General features: G+C 45.8%; 1 protein-coding gene and 1 pseudogene across 5 annotated transcripts in view; both read right to left on the bottom strand.

The window, feature by feature from the left end:
• Positions 1 to 13,968, bottom strand: part of NTM (neurotrimin) — a 907,778-nt gene that overhangs the window by 882,032 nt on the left and 11,778 nt on the right. The window contains exon 1 of one of the 5 annotated variants that reach the window (XM_070272997.1): positions 2,508 to 3,077. The exons of the other annotated variants lie outside the window; for them this stretch is intronic. The gene's annotated coding sequence lies outside the window, so the exon portion shown is untranslated. Of the gene's footprint in view, positions 1 to 2,507; positions 3,078 to 13,968 lie in introns of those variants that run through there. 5 annotated transcript variants of the gene reach the window in all.
• LOC111774478 (U6atac minor spliceosomal RNA) lies at positions 10,618 to 10,729 on the bottom strand (annotated as a pseudogene).

The raw sequence follows: 13,968 nt of genomic DNA, 5'->3' as shown, positions 1-13,968 counted from the left end.
TGACTGTCCCTGTAAGAATGGGGGCTGGGACCACACAGGTAGGAAGACTAAAAACGAACAGGGGTGGCTGGTGGATCTCCCCGTAGAAAATCCCATGGAAGCTCATTTATACATCGTGGTGCCAACGCGAAAGCAAGCACAGTGAGGAATCAACCCAGGAAAGTAGGTTTTTAGCCCAAATCATAGGTCACTAGTTACAATTCATGCCAGAACAGGAGCAGCTGATACAGTATGTCTTTATTTTATCCAAAGTGTATTACCTCATCCTCATCTAAAGACAACGGAAGAGTGAGCAAAACAAGATGAAACTATATGAAACAGAAGTCTGGACTTCAATTTAGGGGACCTAGGTTGACCGGTGCCCCCGCAATGTGCAAGCTACACAAACCTCAGACCAGGAGCACTACCTCTTCATGCCTCAGTTTAATCATGTATAAAACGAGGTTAGCCTACTTTAGAGAAGTATTAAGAAGGAGTAAATGATGTAATATAGGAGATGTCTGCTTCCTGGTAGGCCCTGAGCAGTTATCTCAACTTAATGTGTGGATGTGAGGCAACTTTGAAAATAAGTTCAAATCCACAGCTCTGAATGCCTTGCACAAAGAGGGGTAGTATCGAGAGGTCAGACAGTGGGTTGGAAACGAACTAAATCTTATTTTTTATTTTCCCCATCTATTTGTGCCTGCTTTTGTTAGAGTTCTAAAGCCTTGGGCACGTTGCTTGACGAGACAAGGAGAATCTAAGAGCTCAGATGGTCAAAGGGACAGGTTTTCCCAATTAGGCCTGCGTCACTGCCACGGCCCTTTGGGCAGACTCATGTATGAGGCAAGCCATAAAATCACAGGACTTACTAGAGCAAGGGGGCTTAGAAATATAAAGCCCAAAAGTAAGGGAAACGAGGCTGAGAGAGCTGAAGAAAGCTGTTCAGAGTTGCACAGTTAGTACGTAAGAGAGTTGATATTCAAATTCAGATTCCCTCATTGCCATTTTAATGTTTTTTCTACTATACTTTTCCGGCTTGAGAAATATGATATAAATACAACCGAGATGGAGGTTTGAGGGCATACACACTCACGGGCCTGAACGACAACAGAGCACTGCTTTAGCAGGAGGTCGAGATATGTACGTGAAGCGGCAGAGAAAGGTAAGAAATGAGACTTATATGGACACCTTGCATCGATACATTAGTTTTAAAAGTTTGGTATAATTTCAACTCCACCTAGTCTTTAGAGATTTAACCATATTAGTTAGGCAGGACAGATATGGGCCCCATTTTGTAGGTGAGAAGGCAGGTGAAATGTTTTACCCAAAGTCTCATAGCCCATTAGTGGCAAAAATGGGGGAAGTGGTGAGCTCTCTTGACAAGAAGGAGAATTCTTTAGATAACCTCATTCAGCCGGCTCATTTGGAGCATATTCTTGAGTGTTGGAAAAATCACATGGGCAGTTCTCAGCTCGACTTACCCCTGGAGCCCTTTATGCTCCATCCATCACCTAAAGGAGCTAGAAAACCACATCACGACACTGAGTCAGTAACTCCTCACAGATTGTCACCTTGGCCCTGAGAGTCCAAAGATATCAGAGTGGGTTTATTGGCCCGGAACTTTAAGTCACTAGGCATTTTTTAAAAGAGAAATATAGGCAACCAAAGAACAAACTAGGTTGGCATCTGGTAGTGGGGCCAGGGTGGAGGACAAAAGAGCAGATGAAATCAACCGGCTTTATCAGCTCCACCAGGCTTTCCCCTGGCAGGCGGCACAGAGGGACCAGCCACTTGCCTCTTTACAGTTTTAACTAAAAGGAGCATTACAGAGGTGAATTAACATTTAAAAAGAATGTAAAAACTCAGAGCTGTTCTAATGATGATTAATGGAGAGCTATAAGGGGGCCATGACCTGCTAGTGTCATTAAATGGATTGGCAGGTTTCTGAGCATTAATTATAAATAGCCACAGGAGTTCTCCTGCTTCACAGAATGATGATAAATCCAAGTCTGAGAGAGAAGAAGAAAGGAAAGCAAAGAGGAGAAAAAAGTTTGCCTCTAAGTACGTGCCCCCGTGTTGTGGGGAAGAGAGAGTGAGAGAGCAGAGGGAATGAGATAAATGATAAATTAGACCCTGCCAGTCAATCACATTTTCTAAATGTTTTATGTCCCAAAAGCTATAAAAGCAATATTCCTTTCTGCCCTTATTGGAACCATTTCTGTACAGCAATCACATCTGTTTCCTTGGGGATTTCAACCGAAATGTGCTTTGCCTTTTCTCCTTATATTTACTCTCCAGCCTGCGACCAAGGGAGGGGCAGAGTCAGCATACAAATGGCAGGAAAGAGACCCAGCGACCGCAGTGGAGGGAGGGGGAGCGGGGAGGGAGAGGTGCTGGCAAGGGGCCGGCTGCCGCCCCCAGCGAAATCCACAAAAGCAGAGGCGCTTCCGCTTGTCTTCTCAGCCAGCGAAAAGGCTAAGGACTGATAGAATATATAGTGAGGGCTCCGCAAAAACTATGCTCACCTGATAGACTGCAAGCGTCATGAGGGCAAGGACGAATTTTTTTGTCTGCTTTATTCACCACTGCGCGGCCAGAACCTGGAGCGGCATCTAGAGCATCTCAGCATCCTGTCAGTATCTGATGAATGAGGGAGTGAGCGAAGGAGTGAACAGATGAATTTACCCACGACTAAGAGCGCTTGCCAGGCGTCCGGTGAGAAGTCGCAGTCCATGGGGAGACACCCGGGTCCCGCAGAGCCTGTCGGCAGGCGGCCTTCAGGCAACCAGCACACCCCTGTGCGCAGGCGTCCATCTTTGGCCCCGGAATGCTGCGGGGCCGCCTTTCCTCCCAGCCTGCCCTGTGATAACTCAGATTCACTGCATTTGGGAACTGGAAGGGAAGCCAGGGAGGTGAAGGGACGGCCCAGAATCACTCATCTGACTGGCTTAAGATCCAGCACTGGGTTCCTTCCAGTGATCTCTCCACCCCGCACCCTGCCTCTCTCCTTCTCCCTCCTGACTTGCAAATAGGGAGACACACAGCCGCAGCCTGCGAGCTGGCCTCCCTGACAGCTCTTGCGCTCATCGACAAGTGACAGGACTCCTCTGGGTTTGGGTTATTCCCTGTGGTAGAGAGGAGTTGAAGAGGGAAGGTGGGGGCAAGGAGGGAGAAGAATGAAAGAAAGATCTCCCAAACTAAGATTGGGAATAATGGATACTCCTGGATGATGTTATATTTTTTTAATGTGTCGTTACTTTTCAAGGCTTTCGTCTGCAAGTCATTATTTCAGCTGATTGGAAAATGGTGTTGAAAGACCTGCTTCTCCAGTACAATTTTCTTCATATCCTATTAGTTGCAATACAATTACAGAGAATACATCAATTCCCGGCCTGTCCACCGCTGCTGCCGGAGCTGCCTATTAAAAAGCGGCCTTATTAATGGAATTGTACATCTAGGATTAATCGGCTTGCATTGGCCATTTACATTTCTCATTCCACAAGCACTTTTGTTTGCTTAATAGGCTGAAGGAGGTAGGAAATGACACAACAAAAGCCTCTCCCAATTGCCACGCGTATCACTGGTGGATTTAATATCCCCTCCTTCTTTCATCCTGAAGTGCTGCATTGGGATAAGATCTGGCACATGCCACGGGGGAAGAGCAAGGCGGCTGCAAAATAGCGACTGGTGGGGAGAGAGGGAAGGAAGGAGGGGCTGGGGAGAGGCCTGGGCCCCAGGAAGGTCTCTGCACTGTGGGGAAGGAGCACAGGCTGCCATTCTCTGTCCACTGGGAGACATAGGCATGCATGCAAGGGCATAGCACAGAGGGACAAAGGCCAAGGAAAGCAGGGTCCCAGGGAAGGGCAGGGCAAAGGCGAGGAGTTGCCCTGCATTCGTGGGTGCGATGGAGGTACCGTTTTTTGCTATGAGTGGCTTCCAAAAGTTGTCCTTTATCCGGGCTGAGTTGTCAGTCCGAGTCTGGCTCCCTGCCAATCTATCCATTCCTCCATCGTTTCCCTTTTAAGGTTAGTCAATTCCAAGTCACTCTACTACTAGGTCAAGCAACCACAATTTGACAGGAAGGGGACTTGGGGGTGGGTGATGGAAATCACACAGCTCCATTTAGCTTTCTTCTTTTCTGTTGGTTAACTTAGAACTGATGGCTTGGAATTCTCTTCAAAACTTAGGGAAGGAAAATTAAGGGCATCATGGCAGAGTTCTTGAGTTCACTGGACTCCAAGAGATGCACTAACAGGCAGCTGCTCTGCAGCAACAGGAGAGAGCCTCTCTGAGACACCAGCGCACCTGCATGAGAATCCCTGACTGCAAGGGTGTGCCAGTGAAGGCAGGGTGGAAGGGAGGTGAGCGTGCTCCAGACCCTTCCTTATCCACTTGGGCTCTCTGGAGAGTGTCTGTATTATACACTTAACTGTGTAAGGGAGTCATTTACCCCTCCACCACATATTGGCCTGCAGGGAGCACCCTGGGATATCAGAGAGAGGTTTAGACATCCCAGGAAAAAGTCACTCAAAAATAGTAGGTCTCAGACCTTTTAACCAAACTCTATCTCCAGAGAATTCAGCCTTCCCAGTGCAGGATGGGCACTGGGAGAAGATGGAAATGTGGGCTCTGCCACTCGGAGGGGCTCCAGCCTTAACCCCGGGGAGTCCAGTTTGGTGATGAACGGGGATGGATTTCCTGTCCTCAGGCAGGAGCCGCACTTCCCAGCCAGAGCCAGGCACCCACCCGACCATCCTCTCCCCCGTCCTCTCTTCAGCCTGCTCCAGGAGGTGAGGGTCCTTTCCAGGGCAATGCTTTCTTCAGTTTGCGTCTCCTTTTGTCTCTGACTGGCTGGCTTCCCCCATGTGGGGAAGTCTGTGCAGGTCAAACATGATGGACAGCTGAGGCTTATGACATGCAAAGCCCCTCCCCAGCCAGGGCTCTGTGGCTACACGGAGGGCGGCGGGCTCGGGGACGGCAGTACTGTGGCAGCAGAGGCCTGTATGTTGAAGTGCCATAATATAGCATGACTTTTTGCTTTAATGGAATTTTTCTAGACCACTAGGAAAAAAAGACTCCATTAACCACACTACAAAGGCCTCTACTTATTAGTATTTTAGAACAGTGGCAAAACATTTCGTGAATCTAATTATTGCTGACAAATATGAAAATTGAAATCAAAGTTAAATTTTCAGCTACAGTGCCTCATATGCCAGCTTCCTCTGACTTCAGCTATTGCATCAACACATTTATTCTTCCAGTAGTTTCCGCAGAAGATTGGTTACTTTGCCTCTCCCCACCACTGCTCTCCTGCCTCCCCCAGCCCTCCACTCGCTCCCTGGCTTGGACCCTATATATTTTGACGCATTAACTCTGACATATTCATCTTGGTGGCTGGCATGAGCTAACTAACTCCATGTTTACCTGTCACAAATGCAGAAGTGGGCTGAGCAGGGTGCTGGGCAGGCTGCTTCTCTCTCCCCACCCTGACTCCTCCCACCCCCAATCCTAGCCTTCTTTTTTCCAGATAAAAGTCATTTGACTGATTTCAAATTCCTTGTGATATCAGGACAGAAAAAAAAGGACTGTCAACACCTTTCTTTCTTTTCCCCTATTAAGCATACTGTAAAAATCAATCCCTTTTGTCACTTCACTCTGCTTGCGAGAATGTTTAATGGATGTCAAGGGAGCTAATGATCGCTGGTAGAAAATTCATTTTAGATTTGCTATTTATAAAGTACTCAGTACTCAGGTGGGAAATTAACATGAGGCAAGGAGTCGGGTGGGGTGGGGGAGGAATGGAAATGTAGAACTGGGGCCCTGCCAGGCTGGCAGTGCTTTGTGCAGGGGGCACCCAAGGCATTCTGGGGGCAGAGGACGCCTGTCAGAGATGCTGTGGGGGATAGGGGAAGGAGCATAGGCTCAGGAAACATTCAGACCTGGACCAGTTGACCTTTCTGAGCCAAAATTTTCTCAGCAATAAAATCCTACCTATAACACCTAGCTCACAAGGTTGTAGAAAGGATTAAATAAAATATCACACATAAAACATTTACCAGGGCCTGGCACCAAGTACTAGTACATGTTTAATAAATGTTAAATTTCTTTCCCAAAAACTCCATAGCCCTGTGAGGGGATCAGGACCGAGCGGCTCAGCACAGAATTGCTCCAGGATCTTGACTCGAGCCAGCCATGGCTGTGCTCACCCACAGGCCTGCAGAGGAACGTGGAGCATTGCTGGTACCCACAGTGTGCAGGTGCTCAGATTAGCCAGTGGTTCCCAAACTTCTGCGAGTGTCAGAATCACCTGGAGGGCTTCTTAATACACAGCATGCGGGGCCTCGCTTCAGTTTCTGAGACTATAGGGCTGGGATGGGGCCCAAGAATCTGCGTTTCAGACAAGATCTCAGGTGATGCTGATGCTGCTGGCCTGGGACCACACTGTGAGAACCACAGAGATAGACACACAAACTGAACCGTCTCCCCGAAACACTGCATAGTTCCACTATCTAGCCAGCGCCTCTCAGATGGAGCAAGTCCTTCCCCACTCCTCACCCTACCCCTAGCCCTCAAACCAGTATAGGACTCAGACTTTTGCAGCAAATCACTGAATGCTAGGTAATTTGCTCCCCAATTTGACATCACTGGTCAAGTGGAAGAGGCAAGTGTTGAGGTTAATTTTCTGGTCTGCTTCAATGTGTAGCCAAGACTCAGTTTCCCCTCTAGGTAGTTGGTGCCATCAGCGCTCAGATGGATGAACTTTGTCCCCTGAAGTTCTCTCAGTTGCACATGGAACTCCAGGTCAGAAAGCTCTGGTCTCCCCACACCCTTCTTCTAGTTTCTCCTTTTCCTGGCCTTCTCTTGGATGCGTCTCTGTAATATTTGGATTAACTGCAAATCTCCTTTGATTACTCACTCTCTGTTGAAACAGACAACCTGTTGGCATGTGTTTGATTACCGCATCCCAGGGGAGTTCCCGGTTGTAACGCAGCCAGTTACAGCACACTCTGCATTACACACAGTCATTGAGCTGCTAATTCATTGTCTAAGAAGTTGCTTTTCAGTTTCTGATTTTTCAATAATAGGCTTCTCAGGAAGCCCTTAAGCTTCGGAAATAAGCCGAAAACTGCTTTTCCAACCATTTACATAAACACAAGCGGATCAAGAGGGGGGAAAATGAAGGAATGGTTGTACGTGTGATTCCTGGGGCTCTGGAAGCCTCGGTGGCTCGCACATCAAGGCTGCAGGCCTGGAAAAGCGCCGTGGGAAGAATGCCGACTCACCGGGAACCTGACACCTAGGCAAATGGTAAGTCCTGAGTTTCTCCTGACGCCCGCTGCAGTTCTGCTGAGGCTGGGCGGAGACTCCGGGCACCAGCAAATTGTTCTGTCAGCAAGCTGCTCCCTCAGCTGCATCTTGTTAGGAAGCCTGTTATTCATTCCCCACTCACAGTGCCACATTCCACCCTCTGAAGTGGCATCCTGTCACCTGGGGCAGTAAGGAGTGGCTGTAGAAAACCTGCCCAGGAGCTGGGGCCTCAGGGGAGGGAGCTCAACTCTGAAGCTCGCTCCGCGTTTCTGTTGCATGGGCCTTGGGGACAGGACCTGGCCCATGACGGTGCTCATTTATGTCAACTGAGGGAAGGAACTTTCTGGCATGCGGGCCACTTGCAACCGACATCTTGTTTCTTTCTCTCTATATGCTCACTCTCTTCCTCTCTTTTTTTCCCCAAATGTAGATTTTACACATAATCCAATGAGTCAGGAAAAGCAGCCGTTATTTTTCTTCCCTTTCAAATCATATACCTCTCCATTAAAGAGTAAATAAACCGGTTACTAAAACTGACTCCTGCCTTTTAGACATCTGATTCTGATCAGGCGATTTCCCTCACATATTTAACACTTATGGACAAAGGTAGGGTGTCAGATAAAACAGAACAAGAGCAAGACACCCAGTTAAATTTGCATTTCAGATAAGTAGGAAATAATATTTTAGTATAAGTATGTGCTTTGCATAATAAAATATTATTTGTTGTTTATCCAGAATTTAAATTTACTGAGCATCCTAGATTTTTATTTGCTAAATCTGGCACCCTAGCAAAAGGGAATATGCATTTCCTTACATAGTAATATGTATTTCGTTACATATGAAAATATGTAAATATTTTCATAGTTTACATACCACCAAGCTTGCTCTGTTCTGGTGTTATTTTTTCTGAAGTGGGCGTATTCAAGAGAAGCAGCCTCCCCTGGGGGCAGGGCCGGTGACTCCCTCCCCGTCACCGTCCTGACGCTGGGAGCAGCAGCCCTTGCCATCAGCTCCCTCCCTCTGTGCCTCATGACCCCCTTAATTCAGCGCTTCTCAAACTTACTGTGAATCGCCTGCGGGGCTTCTTAAAACGCAGATAGCTGCGCGTCAGAAAGCCCCAGACTTTGGGATTCAGGGACCACAGTGGGACAGCTGTGGCTTTAATAACATTATGTGCCATGCACCCCTTCTTCTTTCCCTGGGGCAGACTAGAAACAAAGAAACTGTTGGGAGGGATCTGCAAAAAGGCCAGATATAGAAATGGTGGGTTAGAGTAGGTCTCAAAACAGTTTTGTTCTCCTTTTTCAGCCTTTTAAATTCTTTTCGTGGCCTCATTTATTCCCTTATCCTCGACATTAAAACAAGTCTGTGCTGTGTTGCACTGTGCTAATCCTGCAGGAAGGACATTCCCAGCACAGAGCAGCGTGTGCAAAGGCACAGAGCTGTGGAAGGGCATCAGTGTCCAGGGTCAGTGCTCAGGGTCAGTGGGGCTAAAGAGTAGATGAGGAGGATGCTGCGAGACTCAGCAAGAAAGAGGCTGGGGCAAGAGAGGGAAGGGACTCTGTGCCAAGTTGAGGACCTTGGGCCTTATCTTGAAAGCCAGGCGGGCTAGTGGAGACTTTAAGTAAAGTACTGAGGTGACAAAATGTATTTTTTAGCAAGATAATCAATTACCGGCAAGATGGAGGGTGAGCTGAGCTGAGATGTGAACGGGTAGCAGGAGCCCTACTAAGAGGCTGCGTTGGTCCAAGCGATGACGTAAGCCGCACCTGAGCCAGTGGCAGACAGGCAGGAGGCGGGCAGATACAGGAGTCATTCAGAGGCGGAACCGAGCTGAGTTGCTGATTACAGGAGGGGGGAGCTGAGAAGAACTGATGGGCAGGCACGGCCACTGACACCTGGGCTGTGAAAAAAACCTCGTAAAATCGTTGGCTTTCACTTTCCCACTATGTATTGAGTGACAGGTTTCATAAACATAATTCAATTAAACATGAAAACTACATTCCAAGGAACTTTAAATATCCCCTTTTACAGATGAGGAAAATAAAGGCTTAGGGAAAAAATTCAATTCCAAATAGAACTGGGATGAGAAAAGAATATCCTGATTGATGTGGAGATCAACAAATATATTTGATGTGGATGTGCTCTGTAAACGGCAAATGTAAAACTCTATCTTTGTGGTCTGGTACCATCTCCTAAATGGTATCACCAGAACTGGAAAAAGAGATGGAAAAATAAGGTAGTGGTAGATCTCTTTATATCTTAAAAATCGGGAGAAAAGAGAATGCCATGAGGAAAGGAGCACCGAACCCTGCATGAGACCCTTCAGCCTCACCAGCCAGCTCTTTGACCCATTACATAAGGAACCAGTTCAATTCTTTTCTGCTTTCTGGAAAAACACATATGTGAAGCTGTTCACACATGTGTGTAAACACACATCCTCCCCGAATTATGCTCAGAAAAAATAAAAGGCATCAAATGCAAACTGCTTCACTTTCCTGCATCCACACTGTGCCAAGGACAGCTAATTACCTCTTTTTTTCATTTTTCTTTATTGGAGTAACATACACGTAACATAAAATTTTAATCATTTTTAAGTGCACACTTCAGTGGCATTAAGTACATCCACAGTGTTGTGCAACCACCGTCAACATACATCTCCTGAACTTTTTCATCATCCCACAAACTCTGTACATTGAGCAACTCCCCATGCCCTCCCCCCGGCTCCTGGGAACTTCTCTTCTACTTTCTGTTTCTATGAATTGGCCTATTCCAGGTACCTCAGATGAGTGTAATCATACAATATTTGTCCTTTTGTGTCTGACTTATTTCACTTAACATAATGTTTTCAAAGTTCATCCATGCTGTAGCACGTATAAAATTTCATTCATTAATTTCGTTAAGGCTGAAAAATGTTTGATTGTATGTCTGTACCGTATTTTGTTTACCCATTCATCCATTGATGGAGACTATGGTTGCTTCTACCCCTTGGCTACTGTAAATGATGCTGCTGGCAACATTGGCGTGCAATATCTGTTTGAGTCCCTGCTTTCAAGTTTTTGGGGTATATACCTATAAATGGAATTACTGGATCATATGGTAATTCCATTTTTGGCTTTTTGTAGAACTACCAAACTGTTTTCCTCAGTGATTGCCCCAATTTACATTCCCACCAGCAATGCGTAAGTGCTCTAATTCAATTTTTCCACGTCCTTGCCAATATCTGTTATATTCCTCTTTCTTAAGAAAATAATAACCATCCCAATGGGTGCAAAGTGCTATCTTATTGTGATTTTGATTTGCATTTCCCTTATGATTAGAGACGTTGCAAACCCATGGTTAGATGCCACAGAGGAGGTGGCAATGCCTTAACCATGCATGTCCGAGGGCCTCTTCCATTCTTGTCAAGGGGAGTTCTAACCTTCCTTTCGTACAACACACTGACTGTCTCTTTTTTTTTCCTAATAGGCAAAGAGCCTTTTATTTATTTTTTCTTTTAGGAAGATTGGCCCTGGGCTAACATCTGTTGCCAATCTTCCTCCTTTTTTTTTCTCCCCCAAACCCCCCGTACATAGTGGTATATCCTAACTGTGGGTTCTTCTAGTTCCTCTACGTGGGACGCCGCCTCAGCATGGCTTAAGGAGCAGTGCTAGGTCTGCGCTCAGGGAACCCCGGGCCGCCAAAGCAGAGCATGCAAACTAAACCACTCGGCCATGGGGCCAGCCCCTAATTGTCTCTTAATATTCATCCTCCCATGCTTCCATGGTGATAGGCCCCTGAATTTGTCTAGGCAGTGGATAATGTATTTCCCACATTCTGTTGCCTCTAAATGTGGCAATGTGACCAAGTTCTGGCCAAGGGACTGTGAGGAAGAGTGTCATGTAAGGGCTTCCAGGAAAGGACCATCTTGGGAAGACAGTACACTTATCCATTCTACCCTTTCTTTTTCATCTCCTCCTTCATCTCACTGCCTGGCACACAGATGCTGCCATTGTAGCGTAGTGTCAAAGCCATGTACAATAGATCCAAACAACAGAAAGGGCTTGATCCCTGAGTTTAGGGAACACTGCACCAGCCATGAACAAAGGGGATGTTCTGTAAGCCAAGGGGTAAAATTCTATCTTATTTAAACCATTTTTTATCATGTAGTTTTGTTATTTGCAGCCAAACACAAACATAATGGATATTCTTAAGTGTATTTCTCCTTCCTTACTTTAAATAGTGATGCAATTGGTCTTTCTCTTTCTCAATACTCATTCTTCTACCTGTGCTCAAGATTCACCGCCCCGCCTACCCTCTCATACTCCCTAAGGGACCCCACTTGGTCAGTCATCTCCTGTGTCTTTCTTCCATGCTTCCGTTTACTAGTCTCTGCCCATCAGCTTTCAGAGGGCTCTTTCCCGTCTTACAAAAGTGACAACATCCTCTCCAAGTGCACTCTCCTTTTGTCTCACTGCTTTCTCCCTTTTTTTTTCACCCGAAACCCCACGAACTTTTGAAGTAATTGTTCACATTTTCTATATCCTCATCCCACTTTTATCCACCACACTATGGCTCCACTCCACAAAACTGTTCTCCCAAGGTGATCGAAGATATTCTCTTTACTAAGTATAATCTTACTTGATCCTTCAGCAGCATTTGACACTGCTAATGTTCCTGCCGTCCCCCAACACTCATCCTTTGACTTCGATGGCACCACGTTCTCCTGGTCTTTCTTGTATGTTTTTGACCACTTCTTCTCAATCTTCTTTCCAAGATCTCTTCCCAATCTTTAAATACTAGTTGTCTTCCCTCATTTCTCTTCGTGTACTCTCTACTCTCTTCGTGCACTCTCTACTCTCTTCCTGGGTAATTAATTATCTCTGTGTTGAGCATCTTTGTCCAAGCTCAGATGTCTCTCCAGAGTTCCAGATCTATCTAGCTAATTTCATATTGGAGAGCTCCTAATATATGTTCAGCACGCACCTTCAGACCCATCATGGCCCAAATCGAATTCATCACCACCTCCTGAAAACCTACCTATTCACCATTTATCCAGAAGCTAGAAGTCCTCTTCACTTTCCTTTGTCACTTACCGTCCTCTGTCTTCTCCATCTCCAAGTCGGAACCTTTCTACCTCCATGACTCTTGAATATTGCCACCTCCCTCCATCTCTGCAACTCTCCCCCTGGTTAACTCATGTCTGATCGGCTGCAACAATCCCTAGGATGCTCCTTTGCCTCTAGTCTTGTCCCCTTTTAATTCATTTCCCACACTGTAACTAGAGTAACATTTTAACATTTTTTAGTAACCCAAATAATGTTATTTAATGATTAAAACTGCAAATCTGATCATGTTACTATCTGGCACACAACCCTTCACCACACCTTTCTTCCCTCAGTATAAAACCTTTAATAAGAACCATAAGGCCACCTAAGGTCTGATGTCTGTCTCCATCTTTACCTACACCTCTTGTCTTTCTACCTGCATCCTTCCTCCCCCTCCACTTTTGCCCCCCTAAACCACATAGACACACTCAATCTAGCCTGATTGGCTGTTGGATTCCTGAATTCTTAACCATGCTCTTCTGCCTCTAGGTTTTGGCATATACAGTTTCCTCTACCTGTGACACTCATCTCTCCTCTTAACTGGCTAAATCTAGTCACCTTTGTGTCTCAGCTTTACCATCTGTTCCTTCTAGAAGACTTCTCTGACTTGAAAAATCTCTTAGATGCTGCCATGACAAACATCCTAGCACTTACCGTACTATATTGAGTTGTCTCCTTATTGAGTGTAAGAAGTATGTCTTGTTTTTTATGGCTAGCACGCAGTAGGGTCTGAATTGATCATTCTGGAGTAGATGAAATATAAATGTAAGAAAGAACTTGGGGGCCGGCCGGTGGCGCAACGGTTAAATTCACATGTTCCGCTTCTCGGCAGCCCAGGGTCCGCCAGTTCGGATCCCAGGTGCAGACATGGCACCGCTTGGCAAAAGCCATGCTGTGGTAGGTGTCCCACGTATAAAGTAGAGGAAGATGGGCATGGATGTTAGCTCAGGGCCGGTCTTCCTCAGCAAAAAGAGGAGGATTGTCAGTATTTAGCTCAGGGCTAATCTTCCTCAAAAAAAAAAGAAAGAAAGAAAGAAAGAACTTGGCCATGGCCTTGGATCTATTATGTTACTTTTTTCTTTTTTATCATTCACCTTGCTGATGTTGAGATGACATGTTTATATCATTTGGGGATGAAACAAAACTGATGGTGACAGTTCATCAGAGTCCCAGAATAATCTCAATGGATATAAATAATGACCCAAGTTGCAGTGAAGTTTCAAATACTTAAAAGAAACATTTAAACAAAATTAACTGTAATCAAGGATCGGAGAGGTCTTGTATAATAGCTTTTTTGTCAGAGGAATGAGTACAACATCAATATGAGTCAATAGTGTGGTATGTCTGAAAAAAAAAAAAAGAGAAACTAACAGAATAATAGAGTGGGCCTATATAACTATAACGTCCAAAATGTTGTAGGTAATAGTTCATGCTCCACTTTGCCAATCAGACTACATCTGGAAGGCTCTGTCTGGTGATGCCTTTAGTGGATTGTTATCAAACTGGAGCATGTTCAGAAGATAACGATGAGGATGATTAGTGGTCCAGAAGTTATGCCTGTGATAATCATGAGAAGGAACTAAGAATGTCA

Source organism: Equus caballus, chromosome 7 (genome assembly GCF_041296265.1).
Source record: "Equus caballus isolate H_3958 breed thoroughbred chromosome 7, TB-T2T, whole genome shotgun sequence".
NCBI classification, from domain to species: Eukaryota; Metazoa; Chordata; class Mammalia; order Perissodactyla; family Equidae; genus Equus; species Equus caballus.
Note: the sequence above shows the minus strand (reverse complement) of the source record. Positions and strands in the feature narration are given on the sequence as shown.